This window comes from Priapulus caudatus, unplaced genomic scaffold, assembly GCF_000485595.1.
Source record: "Priapulus caudatus unplaced genomic scaffold, Priapulus_caudatus-5.0.1 Scaffold968, whole genome shotgun sequence".
NCBI lineage: Eukaryota > Metazoa > Priapulida > Priapulimorpha > Priapulimorphida > Priapulidae > Priapulus > Priapulus caudatus.
In genome coordinates, this window is record NW_014578029.1 from 9434 (window position 1) to 27468 (window position 18035).

The window sequence follows — 18035 nt, forward strand, 5'->3', positions numbered from 1 at the left end:
TAGCGTGTCCCATAATAATACGTGCGTATGGATCTGGTCCAGCCGCTCGACCATGGTTCCACTCGCGTTACAGTGAACTGTCGAGCGCGGAGCAGTCTATAAAGTACGCGCCTTAGAAATCCGGTATTTAGCGGTTGCACACGCGAGGCAAGAAATGTCGCGGTCAAAGAGATCCGAGCATTCTCAAAGCACGGCACAATTATTTGGGTGTTCTGCGGAAGCGGATTAGCACTCAAATCGTGGCATCCTGTTTAGATACCGTATTCGTTGGACCGCGCATTTTGGCCTCGTTTCCGTGAACGCTAAAATACCGGATCTTCTTGCTACTGTGACGTCGGCTATTATACTACTAGCCTCAGCCTAATGCTTCATTCGATGTGGAGTTATCCACAGCCCAACTCCTTGGGCGATCGCCTTGCTCGTTCTCACAAACGATCCGCAACCGCTTCTTGTGAGGTGTCGCGACATCGTCACCACCTGCGCTGGTTAATTACAGGTGTGTACTTTGGGCGATGAAGATCGTTGGACCTTCTTCACGATGGGCACCGTTATCCTTTGCGCGCCTTATTGATGTCGGACGTGCCATGGTAACCAGGACCGCGCGGCCGGGCGGGCGCTGCCATTCGTTCATAGAAATAAGCGGCTCATAGAAGTAGAACGACCTCGCGGATGCGGTGATGAAGATCTCACCGGTCAGCGACGCCATCGCCTTCGCTGGATTTTCTGGGGGGCTTGTTAAGAAGGAAACGATGTCAGTCTTACCGACTTCTCTATGGCTTGGAGGCATGATGAATGATGTCGATAATTCTCTCTCTCTCTCTCTCTCTCTCTCTCTCTCTCACACACACACACCCACACACGCGCGCGCGCGCGCATACCTCTCTCTGAGACACATACACACTCCCTCTCTGGTTCTCTCAGATTTGTGAGCACACTAAAAGCTATAAAGGGCTTCGCGAATTTTCAAATTACCCACAATGCAACGCCGCCGGCCATGACGGTTCCAGAAACCAGTTCAGGCATGGTACAAGTACATTGAGCAACGCACTGTTCTCTGCTTATTTTATTCGCCTATTAAGCGAATCCACCACAACGCCGCTCTCCTGCGGTGTTGTCAACTGCAGCAATCGGTATCAGAAAGTACCACACAGCTTTTTTAGGCTGCTTAGCGTAATCACAACACAAGGTAAAGTGACGAGAGACAAGGCGGACCACAGACGCTTGAAGCATTTTTAATAAAAAAACAATGCTGAATAAACACGAAATGTATTTTCTACCAATGTCTTAATGTTTCTCTACTCTCTTTCGCCTAGTATTGCCGATAATTACCTGTAAATGCCGGCTAAATGCTCCTCTGCAACACACAGGTACACCGCACGCACGGCGCACGCTGCTTAACATTTACACTTATATACATATATCGCCGGCATCCAGTAGGCAGCTGTTTGAATGGGGGTGGTGATTTCTCTTGCACGTGCAGCATACTCTACATAAAATAGCACCGAAGCAACATGTGAACAGAATTCACCAAACCCGGCTTTACAATTACAGTGTGCTGACATGATATGCCTGTCCCATATTCTCTCATCGTGATTCATGCACGGATGGAGAGATGATATAATCAGAGACTGGGAGTGCATAACACGTGCTCGGATAACGTAGATGGGTCTCTCTGTTTACATTATACATGTAGACTGATACACCACTAACCCAACAACAGAACAGTCGATCGTAGGCATTCAAGCTTTTGTGGTTCTGAAAGTTCTTGAGAGTATAAAATGGACTCGGCTAGAATGTTAGGTAGTCAATTCACGAGATCCTAATAAGTACGTGATGGGCACAAATTGTGGTCTTCGCTCCATTCTCGTACGGGTGTCGATTCCCAATGCACGCAATTTTCTCGAGATAGCGTGCTTTGGCTACATTGTCTAGTGAATAAAAGTACTTGTCCATACTACGTACACTTCCGACAGTTGGCAAATGTGCATACACCAGATATTATAAAAAGCTGCGTTTGATAGCTATATGCAGTAAAATCGGTGAAATTTCTGAACACTCGCGATGTAAACAAACTCAAGTCCATGATGATGATGATACTAAAGATTTGTAAGAATTTGAATGGTTTAAGAATACTAGGAAAGTACGGCGTGAATAAGTCGACACAAATGCTTCTCGAATTTTGTGTCGCGGTAGGTTAGGTGAACGATGTCTGCCTACAATTGACATGTGTAAATTGAATTTGATCCGTACCGCAGATAATGACGAGAGTGTGTGCTGAGTGCCTTACAGCAGCAGCAGCAGCAGCGCCATCTTGCGTGGTATATGGCTCTGATTGTCTATCGTCTCCGAACATTGCCTTCCGTACATATCCTATGTCGTGCATGCAGATCAAATTGAAAGTAGCAGTTAGCAGAGCTATAACACCACTGTATCACGGTTCTGGTATTATTGTTCGCAGTTGAATCGGTGAAGGTGCAAAAAAATCGCGAGAGTGGAGAACAGAATCACTTGAAACGTCAGAAAAGTGTTCTAATATAATCACAGGCGAGCGTAGAAAAGGGGAGACTTACCAAGCATCTAAACATTCTAATATGCTACTAGATGTCATACCTACACTAATATTCTACATAAGGATGCCGCTATTACGGTGCCCGTGCTGATAAGCATTATTACTAATGATCACTTATATCCAATTAACACCTATAAAAAGAATACCGCGGGGCATCGGCTAGGCCCAGGACTACTCTTACCTGAATGAGGAGCTTTATAAGAGAGCTGGTACGATGGCGTATGCCTCCCACTAATCAGCCAGCCGACAGCGTCAGCAGCAGACAACCGCAGCTTTTCTTCGTTTCATACGGTGTATCAGCATCGCCCTTCATCGAAACACACACCGCGCAATCAGAGCCAGAATAGAACAGGAGTCATCGCTCTCTGCTTTTACAGCTCCGGTTCCCGGGCCAGAGACTGGCGGGGTTGCGGGGGGGGCAGTCAGTCACAGGCCCACTGGGCGACAGTCAGCCGTAAAACCCTGATATATTAAGCTGCGTTCACACGAAGCGAGAAAAGGTTGCGTTCACCACAGCTAAAATATACGCGCGCTGCTAATGCCACGGTCCTTGCCTTAAGCGCGAAATGCTCCGCTGGCTAAGCGCGGAATCACATCGCCCGCCCATCTAAGCCGCGGCTATTTATTCGGGCACCACGCCATGGCCGCGTATTCGCCTTCACCTAGACTGCGCCTACCGTTCCGCCCTGCCCAACTGACGTTAGATGTAGCGTGCTGAACTGTTCGACCGAGGTACCAGTCTATATTAATCCTGTGCTAGGCTAAGCCTCGAATCTCGGGTGTGAACTCGTCGCTGAACGCCATATTTACCAGAACTTAGCACCAACGGAAGTAACTACGGCTCCAGCTTAGGCCGTGTATTACGTGTGACGACAAGCTATAAGCGCTTAAATTTTCAAGATATCGCCTTCTTCTCCTCCTCCTCCACCGCGCTAGCGAGCCAATCCGGCGCCTTGTATGCCAATTTAGTCGCCAAAGATTAAGCCCCACGATCTGCAGTCGGCGAAATAAAAATCACGCTAGTGCGCTGCTGGGGGGATCAACCGATGACGAACACTGAGCTTGAATGACATGGCATGCTTCCCAACAACCGAAGATGTATCTTCGACATCGATGATGATCGATGATTGGTGATCGAATATCGATGATGTAAAATGATTTAGAAGTACCCGTGGTGTTCATTTTTTATCATCTATATATTGCCTTGCTCTCTTCTTTTTTCGGTTATTGTACGTTTAGTTTATATATCTCATCCGGTCTATATATTGCGTGTTTTCTTTTACTTCTAGCTTTTGTTCTTAACATTCTCTCATAGTTTCGTATACTTCTAATGTTATGACGTTGTCCGGATGGAAAGCGAAGCGGAGTGGATAGCTATATAGGAGTCCTGCTTCCTCGCCGTGCTCGTTAAGGGCGAGGGGAGTGTTAAAGCAACCAGGTTTCGAATAAACTAGTCACGACGTGAGCAATGCTACCGTTTGCTCCCTTCGCTACCGCTTCCTTATCTTCGCTCGACACTCGGCGCGCCGACTTGCGCTGTGCTGCAGTGGCACTGAGAGACAATGTCGACCATAACAATGTATTGACTCTGTTAAAAGGGAGAGAAAACCGGAAACCTGGACCGAGAAGCAGAAATTCAAAAGGCGGGGAGGTCAACAGGGCGGCCGAGGCATACGAATGGAGGTCTCAACTGACTGCACGATATGCTGCCGGTAGATAGATATACCCCCAACAATCCAAAATCGGGTTAAAGAATGATAACAGGAACCAGTCTAAGCCTCTAGAGGCTTAATATCATTTTTGTCCGATAGGCGCGTTCATGAAGAATCGTGTATGATGATACATAAGTTTATATACGTCGGTGTCTCTGTCGCAGGCTGATTATAGATAAGAATTGATAATAAGCACGTGATATCAGAGCTAATAATACCTTATTATTATTATTATTATGTATTATTCTTTTATTTTTATTTTAATAGGCGTGGCTGTTGCGTCCAGTTAGCCGGCACGCCCAGCTCCCAGCGCCTACACGGCTCGCGTCATCCATTTCTTATGTGAACCCAACTATATTTCTTTTCAGTAAAAAACCCTAAACAACAACTTTTTACAATATTATTACTTACGTTTAAGTATTTTATAAAAAAACCGTGTTTTCGTAACTTTTGAAACAATAGTAAATCCAGTAAAATCAACGATTTGAAAGGGGGCGTGGCCTAATCGTGACGTAGATTTGGGGCACTGCCATGACATACACGCTATGCACCGGTACGGTTTTTGTTGTGAAGCAGTTTAATAATTAGTAGAAGTCTCTACAAAATCTACCACAAACAATGCAACGCACGCGTTTCCACGCAACAATTTGTTACTAACCTGATAATCTCGTGTGAAATGGATGACCGGACGCGTAGCCTGGGAGCTGGGCGTCCGGTAACCGGACGCGTAGCCACTGTGTTTTTATTAATACCCTGTTATTAGCTCTTGATTATACGGTGCGCATGAGCAACAGACGTGAATGTTGCATTATCAGTCAGACGCATTAGAAATGTTCCTAACGTCTATGCCGGCAGTACACGTTATGCTTTAGCTCACAATATTTCGAATATTGAATGATTATTGCAAATCTTATACGCCGCACTGCTGCTAAGCCAGCAGTATCTAGATATCTTATAATTACACTTTGAACACGAACCTTGTTTACGTGTACCCACGAGCCCGGTTTAGTTATTTTTTTCAGTTCAAAAATAAAAACTTCGAACGATACAAACTATCTTTGAAGAACATTTTTTCCCAGATAATCACGACCATACATCCTGTATCAGTTCTTTCATGACGAATAGTAAAAAAAGAGCTAACTACACACATGCGCGCACACACACGCAACACATAAAAACTTATATATAAACACTTCAGAAAAAAACTTTGATTATTAAAAATATTATTTATATACAAAGCATGGTTTACTAAAAGCAGTGCGTTCCACCTGGATACCTATCTATACACGGAGGAACACGGCCAGTGTGGTATAATGACTTTTTTCAATAGTGGATGCTTTTGGTATGTCCTAAAGTAATGTGACATTAGCTTTTCCCCCTGCGGTACTTTTCTACCCACCGTGACACCACGCTACCCACCGTGATACCATGCTACCCACCGTGACACCACGCTACCTCCTGTGACACCACGCTACCTCCTGTGACACCACGCTACCTCCTGTGACACCACGCTACCTCCTGTGACACCGCGCTACCTCCTGTGACACCGCACTACCTCCTGTGACACCACACTACCTCCTGTGACATCACGCGACATCACTCTGTGTCTCCCGCTCCCGCTATAGCCATAGATGTCGCTAGCCTGACGCGGCGGTGACGTCACTGAATCAGCGAGCCCGTGAAGCCGTCCTCACGTGACAGCCTGCCCGCCGGCCGCCGCCGCCGCCGCGGTGACGTCACTGGATCAGCGAGCCCGTGAAGCCGTCCTCACGTGACAGCCTGCCCGCCGGCCGCCGCACGCAGCCGCAACAGCTCGCGAGCGCCGTCTTGATGCTCATGCTCGTTGCTATGACGATGACGGGGTCGAGCACCGCCTGCAGCTTAATGACGAGCGCGACAACGGCCGACACAAAGACGCCGTCGTCGGAACCGTCGTCGGCGGCGACGACGAGCAGTATGTGCTGGATGACGTACGGCAGCGACGTGAGCACGTGCACGGCGAGCATGACGCCGACGAGACGGTTCTTCGCCTGCTGCTGCGCGGCGCTCAGCGACTCGAGCGGTGGCGCCCCTTGGCAGCCAAAAGCGCGACGCAGGCTGCCGCACGTTGCCGACAGGCCCTCGGCGATCTTCTGCAGGCTGCTGCACTTCGTCACCGCGCGAGGGCGCTGCTCGTCGCGCAGCGATCCGTACAAGACGGCGCACGGTGCGCCGCCGATAGATGGCAGCACGTTGCAGCTGCAACTGCGCCGCAGCGGCGCGGCGATTTTCACCGTCGGCCGAAGATCCGTGAGCTCGAAGCTGTGCACGTCGACGACGGTGGCGCCGACCAGCGGCGTTCTTCTCTTACAGGTAGCAGATGGCGCCACCAGCTCTGTCCGCGTCAAGCAGTTCGACGCCGACAGAAGCACGGGTGCGTCGGCTGGTTTCCCTGCTGCGCGCGCACGCTGCGGCCTGCTACCGACCAGCGGTCGCCACTGCACGCGTGCCGACGTCTCAGCCGACGACGACGACTCAGCCTGCATCGACGTCACGTCCGGAGCAGCACCGTCGGCGCTCCCGGCGCCCAGCTGCTTCCCCCTACCGCCCCGCCGACCGGCAGCCATCTTTCCCGGCGGACGCAACGACGTCGCCGCTCGTCCGTTGCCGACCACTTCAACGACGCACTCGTCGCTTCCCCTCGCGCTCCGACCAACCGACAGCATCCGATGCGCCACCTGCTGGGCGCGCACCGACACCGAGCGGGCGGCGGCGAGCGAGGCGCGTCGCTGCGACGTCGTCATCGTCGTCGTCGTCGGCGGTGCGCGCGCGTGCGGCTGCACGACCCGCCCGCGCAGCGTGCAGATAATACGAACTCCCGTCCACGTCTTGACGATCATCGGCAGAGCGAACATGACGACGTAGACGACGATGTCGTGCGGCAGCTTCCAGGAGAAGTCGGCCCGGCAGACGACCGGCTCGTCGGCTGCGAGATCGAAGTCGACGCTGACGGAGCGGCTGTAGAGCGCGAACGGAGCGGCGACGAGCAGCGGGGTGACGTTCGTGGCAACGATGATGTACATCGCGTGGCGCTTCGTACGGTACTTGAGCGACTTGAGAGGATAGACGACGGCCATGTACCTGCGCATGTACGACACATGGAAGTAGTAGCTCCATATATGTATATAATTATATGTATATATATATATATATTTATTTATTTATTTATTTATATATCCACGCATGCACGCACACAAGCACGCGCACACGCACGCGCACACGCACGCACGCACGCAGCGCACACGCACGCACGCACGCACACATCTATTGTTTTATACTGCGTAGCTATATGAGGAAGATGCAATGATAGAGGAGGAGAAATGAACGAAAGCGGGTGAGGAGAGAGAGAGAGAGAGAACGATTCAAGTGCAAGAGAGAAATAGAGACGAGAAGGAGACGAAATAACGGCAAGCGTGAAGAAAAGATGGCAGCATGCACCGACCAATGGTCGGACTGATATCTTACCGCTCTAGAGAGATAGGTATTAGCTTTATGTTGGCCAGATAGAGTAGCACTCTAAAGACGTATCCAACCACCTTACAGCTTCTATCATTGTAGAATGTCGGAATACACTTCACAGTAATCAGGTAGAAAAGCGTGAGCGTAACTATGAGGAAATTTGTCGTCTGCAAAAAAAGAATAGCAGCGGTGATTAACATAGATATTAATAAAAACAGTTCGTGTTTTATTTCCCGATATTACTACAGTAATCCAGATCCGTGTTTCTAACCTTTTTTGGTTTATAATGGTTATGGATGTGCCAGAGACCGTACGCAATTCTATTCGGTCTTTGACTATGGTTGAGTTATTTATCAATGGCGCGGTTGGCTACAGGTACATAACTTGCCCCAAAACCACCAGTACTTGGTTGATAAACGTGTAAAGGTTGATCTACACGTGGAAACGTTAAAATGGACTACGTACTACACGCTTGTCATATCCACCTGTGTCCGTACCTTCGCTCGTTTGAGCTTACTCAAGGTTATTACTCAAGGTTATTAATGGGTTGAAAGGCCTCCTAGCTTATGAAATACGCATGCCCAATCAAATTCTCGTGATTGTAAATCTTTCGTTGTCAAGCCCAACGCAAATCCTATTAAACATTTTTTATAAAGGCCATAATTATGAATAATATCATTAATCGATGATCGATTATCGATGATCAGTCAACGTTAATTTATTAGCGTTCATAATACATTTTAGCATGAGGCGATGAAAGCCTACTAGCTTATGGAAAGCGCAGACGCCACTGTTATGTATGACTAATTGTGATTTACGGACGGTAGCTGAGTTGCCATTCATTACATTCGCCGATAGCTGAATCCAGCTCATAAAACTAAAAAAAAAATGTTTTTGTTCTGATAAAAATACAGAAATAAGTGATATAAGATTTTAGTGACATCTAATTGACCGGATATGACCTCTAGGTGACCTTCATAAGTGGCTGCAGAGTTGGTGGATGTTGTTGTATTCTTAAAGGTATGGCGTTCCCCTCGAATCGTGTACCGGGGAGAAATACACATTTTTCCGGAAATAGCCGAACGGTAGTAGGGCGCAACTTCGGGATCGCACGGGTCCATAATACACATGTGTACACATGTATACGCATTGTAAACCCTAACCCTAACCCTAACCCTAACCTAACCCTAACCAGAAAAATAAAATAAAAATAATAACTAAACAGATGGGATTCGAACCAACGACCTTTCAGACGTAACGCACTTGCTCTACGTGCTCGGCTATTCAGGATTATTGAAAATATTACATGAAATATGCTAAATAAGCAAATACCCTGGTATGTAAAATGTGTATTTCTCCCTGGTGCAAAAATCGTTCCGAATAGTACTTACAACCTGGCACACTGCGCCACCTATTGACTAGAAAGAGCACTGCCTATATCTAACAGCACTGCCTGATGTAACGAGACGTGCTCTGATTGATGGAAATTAGATCAAATTAGGTTAATGATGTTTCCATCCGTATCCCGAGTCGTATGACGTAGAACACCCTACTTTTTTATTAAAAAAACACACTCGATATGGTCACTGCTAACCTCAGATAAAATCATTACCATTTGCCACCGAGATTCAAGGCATTTCCAGCATTTTCTCGACAATTTTCACTCGGGATCCAATGCATTCACAGTACTAGGCAGTCTATAATAGGCTCTATGTTATAGACCCTATTATGGACTCCCTGGCAGTACATACCGTGAGACTAAATATGAAGTAGTTAATGACGGTGTGCAGGCGGCGATTGCGCACGATCACAGCACACACCATCGCGTTCAGCACGACACCCGTCACCAGCAGCGACACGTAGATCGTCCATAACCAGACGATCCAGACTGCCGACATGCCGTCGCCCGTCGCGTTACGCGCGTGCCACGAGAAGACGTCGTCAGTGTAGTTAGTAGACAGCTCCTCGTGATCGTTGTCCGGCATGTTGCGCCCTCTGTTGGTGGGAAACGAGAGGAATTGCGAGCACGCCATTAGACACGAATTACTAGCACTCATGATTGCGTAACGGCGCACTAATGCGTTGTGATAAACTCACTGGTAAATATCTGTCAGTTATTCGGTAACTCATCAGATGTGAGTATAGTTTATTTTACGGTGCTGGGTCTTCGTACGTGCGTGCGTGTTGCGTGCATGCATGCTTGCGTGAGTGCGCGTGTCTGTGTGAGTGCGCGCGTTATGCATTCGTCGAGTTCGTCAAGGTACCGTAAACACGTAGAGAGAGGGTGGGCTTCCAGGGCCGTATAGCCTAGGTGGGGCAAGGGGCAGTTGCCCCCCTAGATTTTGGAACAAAACTAAAAAATAAGCTTAGCTAATATCCGTAAATAACCCTAAGTGATTTTTTAGTCAGTTATCCGTGAAAGCCTTGTCTCAGACCCTCCCCTACCACAATATGGACGTCGCTCATCATTACACAGCTGAGCCAGTTTGCCCGCCCCCTAGGAATTTGCTCAGCCTGCGGCCCTGACTTCACGGAGAGAGTGGATGAGGTACGGATGGTGGATCGAACACGACAGCAGCCTACGTCCAGCCTGTTCTGCTAGCATCTATGACACATACGACATACGCATATACGCTCTTCGCCTGTCTGTGTATCTGATCTGTGTTATCCGTTATCTTTTACGGGGCCGATGAGTAGGCCTCACTTCTTTTGATCACAGGCTTTATGCTAGATTCCTCATTAGTCTCTCCTGTTCGCATCTCATCAGACGCCATAACTATGGTCATGATATTCTGCGCACCACCATGATGTGACTATATGCACCCTGGTCGTCGCACAGCAAACCCGCATCGATTTATACACAAACATCGAGCATAGTATATAGCTGTCACGTAGCAACATATATGGCAAATCTTATAATAAAACTATCTAACAGTCTAATATACACACGTAATTATTAGCTGTTGATTACTATCGCGCTCTTCGGATATATGTTGAATTAATAACAAATAAAGTCTGTGTTTTTCGATATTCGACTCGCTCACATCCCTAGGTGTGGACACTATCGTCTGGCAGTGGAAATGGTGCAGGAAATAATTATCTACTCGTCCCGCCACGGCTATCTTCTGGTTGCGATTGGCAGTTTTCCTTCGTCTTGGCGAATGCTCTGTATGCTCGCCTTCGCGTTCTCTTCCGCCGCTGTTACCACGCAACTGCGTGCTCTACTCTGTGATTCCTCGTGTAGTCATCTCACCGCCAGTCCGCAGTAACGAGTAGCATGCATTCCCAAGTCTCCGCATTCACATCCCCCCCCCCCCCACATCACACACTATCACATCTGCTGGTTAATTATCCACGATTCACATTCAATTACATTCATTCACATTTCCATGCTCCATAGTTAGCACCTCCCCCCCTCCCCCCCCACCCCCCCTCCCATGCCCGGCCAGGCCGCCTCGTTGCGCGCTTCCGTATCCATGCCTATTTATTCCCGTCTCCTCGTGTAAACCCACGTCCTTACACTAACGCACCATCACACCAACACAAACATCCGACCCCGCCCCCCCACTATCCCCCCGTACTTCCGCATCCTCACAAGGCAGCAACCTCCTACACTAACACCAACTCCGCCACTCCTATCCCACAGCCAGGCGCGACTCTCTCTCATCTGCTCTCTCTCACTCTCTCTCTTCTTTCTCTCTCCCCTCTCTCTCTCTTCTCCCCTCTCCCCCTCTCTCTACTCTCTCTCACACACACACACTCTCTCTCTCTCTCTCTCTGCCTCTAACTCTCTCTCTCTCTTCTCTCTCTCTCTCTGCTCTCCTTCTCTCTACTCTCTCCTCCTCTCTCTCTCCTCTCTCCTCTCTCTGCCTCTCTCTCTCTCTCTCTGCTCTACTCTCTCTCTCTCTCTACGTCTCCTCTCTGCTCTCTCTCTCTGCTCTCTCTCTCTTCTTCTCTCTCTCTCTCGTCCTTCCTCTCCCTCTCTCTCTCCCCCCTCCTTCTCCCCCTCTTGCTCTCTCCTCTCTCACACACTCCTCTCCTCTCTCTCTCTCTCTCTCGTCTCTCTCTGTCTCTCTCTACTCGTCTCTCTCCTCTACTCTCTCTCTCCTCTCTCTCTCTCTCTCTCTCTTCTCTCTCTTCTCTCCTCCCTCTCTCTACGCTCTTTCTCTCTCTCTACTCGTATTCTCCTCTACCTCTCTCTCTACTCTCTTCTCCCCTCTCTCTCTTCTTTCCTCTCTCCTCTTCCCTCGCTCTCTCCTCACACACACACCACACACACCTCTCTCTCTCTCCTTTCTCTACCTTCTCTCTCTTTCTCTCTTCTTCCCCTCTCTACTCTCTCCGTCCTACATCTTCTCTCACTCTCTCTCTCCTCTCGTCGTCTCTTCTCTTCTCCTCTCTCTTCTCTCCTCTCTCTCTCTCTCTCTCTCCTTCGTCGCCTCGCTCTCTCTCACTACACACTCTCTCTTACTCTTCCTACATCTCTCTCCTTTTCTCTGCCTCTCTCCCCCTCTCTCCCTAGGCTCTCATTCCCCTATCGCCTCTTCCCTCTCCCTCTCTCTCACACACACTCTCTCTCTCCCCCTCCTCTCTCTCTCTCTCTTCTCTCACTGTCGCCGCACTGTGTGAGCAGAATGCGGCGGTGCGGTTTCGGGCTGTCGTCAACACGCAACGCAGTACAGCGGGCCGGTGGCTGTCGATGTTTGCTGCGGTCGCCGTTTACGCGTTCGCGCACGTAAAACACGACGGCAACTGATGGCAGCGCTGAGGTGAAGGGGGAGGGGGCTACAGCGACGGAGCGGACGTCGGCATGTCGTCTGCCTCCAGCCGAAGCTCGCGGTCGTCCGTCTGCTCCAGTGCAAGCGTGACGACACACGACACACACAACACACACACACACACACACAACACACACACACCACACACACACACCACACACCACACCACACCGTCACATCACACACACACATACCTAACACACATATATATATATATATCATGGCGCGCGGCGCCCGCTTGGATCTTCTCCACCACCTAGCTGAAGTGTTACTATGGAGAGCTGCGGCGGCGAGAATCTGTGCCTTTCGATATGATCGGCTATAGCATTACGCACATCAAAACTGCGTCTTGCTCGCTAACTAGAACCACACGACCAGGTCGAGGTTAGTGTTATCATGCCCGACGACACCGATGTAACCTACGTCATCAGCCTCCTTCTGTCCGTGGCTTACTTTCCTACACCACGCTACCAACAACCCCGCCACGCCTAGCACTACTTTATACGTTTCCTTATTTCGACCTTAATTCCCTTTCCCTAGCCCTACAGTCAGCACCACGTCCACCCATGTCCATCTAACCTCGGCCTCCTCCTACCTCCATCTACCTCGGCCTATCCCCTACTCCATCTACCTCGGCCTATCACCTACTCATCTACCTCGCCTAATCTCTACCTTCATCTAACCTCGGCCTATTCCCCCTACCTCATTCTAACCTCGGCCTTCCCTACCTCCAATCTTTAACCTCGGCCTATCTTCCATACCTCCAATCTAACCTCGGCCTATCCCTACTCCAATCTAACCTCGGCTATCCCTACTCCATCTCAACCTCGGCCCTATCCTCTACCTCCATCTAACCTCTCGGGGCTATTCCCTACCTCCATCTAACGTGAACCTATACCCCTACTCATCTTTAACCTCGGCCTATCCCCTACCTCATCTAACCTCGGCCTATCCCCTACCTCCATCTAACCTTCGCCTATCCCCTACCTCCATCTAACCTCGGCCTATCCCCTACCTCCATCTAACCTCGGCCTATCCCCTACCTCCATCTAACCTCGGCCTATCCCCTACCTCCATCTAACCTCGGCCTATCCCCTACCTCCATCTACTCGGCCTATTCTCCCTACCTCCATTCTAACCTCGGCTCTATCCCCTACCTCCATTAATCTCGGCATCCCCTATCTCCATCTAACTCGGCCTATCCCTACTCTCCATCTAACTCGCCTTATCCCTACCTTCCATCTAACTTCGGCCTATCCCTACTCCATCTAACCTTCGGCCTATCCCCTTTCTTTCACTAACTCGGGCCTATCCCCTACCTCCATTCTACCTCGGGCCTATCCCTACCTCATCTAACCTCGGCTATCCCCTACCTCCACTCTAACGTTGAACCTATCCCCTTACCTCCATCTAACCTCGCCTATTCCTCCTCCTCCATCTTAACCTCGGGCCTAATCCCTACCCATCTAACTCGGGCTATCTCCTACCTGTCGCAATCTAACCTCGGCCTATCCCCTACCTCCATCAACCTCGGCCTATCCCCTACCTCCATCTAACCTCGGCCTATCCCCTACCTCCATCTAACCTCGGCCTATCCCCTACCTTCATCTAACGTGAACCTATCCCCTACCTCCATCTAACCTCGGCCTATCCCCTACTTCTATCTAACCTCGGCTATCCCCTACCTCCATCTAACCTCGGGCTATTCCGCCTACCTTCCATTCTAACCTCGGCTATCCCCTACCTCGCATCTAACCTCGGACTATCCCCTTAACCTCCATCTAACCTCGGCCTATCTCTACCTCCATCTAACCTCGGCCTTATCCCCTACTCCATCTAACCTCGCGTCTATCCCCTACCCTCCATTAACCTCGCCGCCTATCCCCTACCTCCATTCTCAATCTCGGCCTATCCCCTTACCCTCCATCTAACTCGGCCTATTCCCCTATCCTCCATCTAAACTCTCGGCCATTCCCCTACTTCATCTAGTGAACCTATTCCTACTCCATTCTAACCTCGGCCTATCCCTCACCTCTATCTTAAAACCTCAGCCTATCCCTTACTTCCATCTAAAACCTCGGGTCTATTCCTCCTACCTCATCTAACCTCGGCCTATCCCTAGCCTCCATCTTAACCTCGGCTATCCTCTACCTCCATCTACCTCGGGCCTATCCCCTACCTTTCATCTAACTCGTGAAACCTTATCCCCTACCTCCATCTAACCTTGGTTTATCCCCTACTTCTATTCTAACCTTCGCCTTATCCCTACCTCTCATCTAACCTCGCCTAGCCCCCTACCTCCATCTAACCTCGGTTATTCCCGTACCTTTATCCAACCGCGGTCAATCTCCTACTTTTATCTCTCATCGGTTTATTCCCTACCTCCATCTAACATCAACCTACCCCGTACCTACGGGGCGCATGCAGCAATCTTGACAGGCATTTTTGTATCTATACTTGACAAAATGAGTTTTGTGACACAAAACTCTAATTTCTGCAATCCTGTCCCACAAAACTCAATTTTGTGAACACAAAACTCATATTCTGTCAAACCTGGTTCACAAACTCAATTTTGTACACAAAACTCAATTCTGTGCGAACCGGTTCACAAACTCAATTTTTGTAAACACAAAACTCATTCTGTCGAACGGTTTCCACAAACCTCAATTTTGTTGCCCAAATTTATGGCCACCCGCATGTAAGTAAGGCTACATTGTTTCTTCTGACAATGGTAGCCCTTCTTACTATGCGTGTTGCCATTTTGCGGCCAACAAATTCGATGAGCCCTGTCCTTGCATGGCGCCCCGCTACGCCATGCAGGACAGGTCTCATTCGATTTTGTTGCCCAAATATGCACACGCAATGTAGATAGGGCTACCATTGGTCAGAGAAACAATGGTTAGCCCGTTCTTACATGCGTGTGCCATATTTTGGGCAAACAAAATTGAGTTTTGTGGAAACCTGGTTCGACAGGAATTGGAGTTTTGTGAACATGATTGACAGAATTGGGTTTGTGTTCACAAATATTGAGTTTTGTGGACCGGATGACAGAATTGATGTTTTTGCTGTTCACAAAAATGAGTTTTGCTGGAACCGATTGACAGAATGTAAGTTTTGTGTTTTACAAAATCGAGTTTTGTTGCGTACAGGATTGATCAAATGAGTTTTGTTTCACAAAATGATGTTTTTGTGTTAGACAGAATTGATGTTTTGTTAGATCATGAAATTGCCCAGCCCTGTCCTTGCATGGCCGCCTCCGTAGTACTCTCCTTCTAATAGATCTTATATAAATCTAAATATAATCTATAATCTTCCCACTCCTATAACCGCCGCTGTAAAATTCCAGCTGCAACATCCGGAGTTACTCGCATTGATCGTGTCAAAGCTATATACCCTGCTGAAAAATGTCTACCCAACGCAAAATACCGACGAGATTGCAAGTGATGATTTAAAGTGCTCGCTGATTCGCGGCCATTCTGTCAGAAAATGGAACTGTCTAGGAGAAAGTGAGGAAATTAGATAGTACTTTCGTAGTTACTTGGAAATCGCAGACGCATATCAATCCACGTGATACAGCCGAAGGAACGAACGAGTGGAGGCGGATTCGCCCGAGGTTTACCGAATGAGGTACAATGGCGGCCAGCAACCACACTAGTGAAAACGACAGCCATTACCAACACAATACAAAACAAAAAAACAACACAATACAATACAATACAGCACAATACAATACAATACAATACAACACAACACGACACGACACAATGCAAAACAATATCCGGATGCTTACATAAGCACTTATGTGTTTGCGATTGTATTTTCAATTTAAAAGTTGGAAGCGATATACGGATCTTTAGTAAAATGCGGAAGTGGCGATGCTGAGTAATTTATTATTTAAACTGCGCTATCGATCCGTGTTATATCTATATATTCGTATGTATTTTACAACCAGCTATCCGGAGAGTCTAGCTTCCCACTCTCGTTCGCTACCGCATCATCGTATGCGCTAGCTGTATATCGCCTGATAATATTCCTGTAAGCAGACACTACTGGGACCCGATCCGTCCCAACGCACTCTTAAACCTAGTCTGGCAATGCTCTGTGTATCGACTTATTCCGCACACAATACACAGTGCGTATAAGTGCGTGGTTTATAACCTCCCTACTTTCTCCGACTGTTATGTAACCCGTCGCCTCTGTCCACCGCTATTACCACGTTAGCATATGAATGCATACATAAGCAGTTGGAACGTGACGATAATAAAATGCTGGTAAAACGCTGGTAAAATGCGCTGGTAAAACGCTGGTAACAATGGTAAAATGCTGGTAAACACGAAATGTATTTACTACTGAAGTTTCAATGTATTTCTATTCTCTTTCGCCTATTGTTAGTAACCTTGTATCGTAAATGCAGTTCAGACGCTCCTCTGCAACATACAATTTCACCGCAACTCACAGAAAGATAGACATAGTTATTATTACGACACATAGATATCACGATACGTGCATGACGGTGACCGCGTGCGTGTAGCAGCGCTATATTCACGCGTGCGTGTAGGAGCGTTACATACACGCGTGCGTGTAGGAACGCTACATACACGCGTGCGTGTAGGAACGCTACCACATATACGACGCGTGAGGTGTAGCCGAACGCTACATACTACGCGTGCGTTATAGGAACGCCTAAATATACATGCGTTGCGTGTATTGAACGCTACATATACACGCGTGCGTGTATGGAATGCTACATACACGCGTGCGGTAGGAACGCTACATATACACGCGTGCGTGTAGGAATGCTACATACACGTGTGCGTGTAGCAGCGCTATATTCACGCGTGTGTGTAGGAGCGCTACATACACGCGTGCGTGTAGGAACGCTACATATACACGTGTGCGTGTAGGAACGCTACATATTTACACGCGTTGGTGCTCTAGAAACGCTACATATACACGCGTGTCCGTGTAGGAATGCTACATACACTGTTGCGTGTAGCAGCGCTATTATTCACCGTCGTCGTGTGTAGGAGGCGGCTAATACACGCTCGTGCGTGTAGGAAAGCGCTACATATTACACGCGTGCGTGTAGGAATTGCTACATACACTGTGTGCGTTGTAGCAGCGCCTTATTCACGCGCTCTCCGCTGTTATGCGAACGCTACATATACACGCTGTGCGCTGTATCATGTCATGCACGTCTGTGCGTTTAGCGAGTCCCTATACACTCGTGTTAGGAACGCTCACTATATATACACTGCTGTGGTATCAGGAACGCTACTTATACACGCGTGGTGTAGAAACGCTACATATACACGCGTGCGTGTAGGAAGTCCTACATACAGTGTGCGTATGTAGCCCAGCCGCTATATCTCACGCGTTGTGTGTATGAGCGCTACATGCCCACGCGTGCGTGTTAGGAACGCCTAATATTACACGTGTGCGATGTTAGGAACGCTACATTCATACACGGTTATCCTC

The 18035-nt window shown here is 48.6% G+C and overlaps 2 long non-coding RNA genes across 2 annotated transcripts in view; both read right to left on the reverse strand.

The window, feature by feature from the left end:
* Positions 1–678: 678 nt before the first annotated feature.
* LOC106814719 lies at positions 679–2799 on the reverse strand. Its single transcript, XR_001394644.1, has 3 exons — positions 2751–2799; positions 2251–2370; positions 679–723 (listed from the first exon to the last, which is right to left on the reverse strand). It is a non-coding gene; the product is annotated as an uncharacterized LOC106814719 (long non-coding RNA).
* An 8159-nt stretch (positions 2800–10958) lies between these two features.
* Positions 10959–18035, reverse strand: part of LOC106814722 — a 20846-nt gene continuing 13769 nt past the window's right edge. Inside the window, exon 3 of the long non-coding RNA XR_001394645.1 lies at positions 10959–10968. This is a non-coding gene — a long non-coding RNA (uncharacterized LOC106814722). The remainder of the gene's footprint in view (positions 10969–18035) is intronic.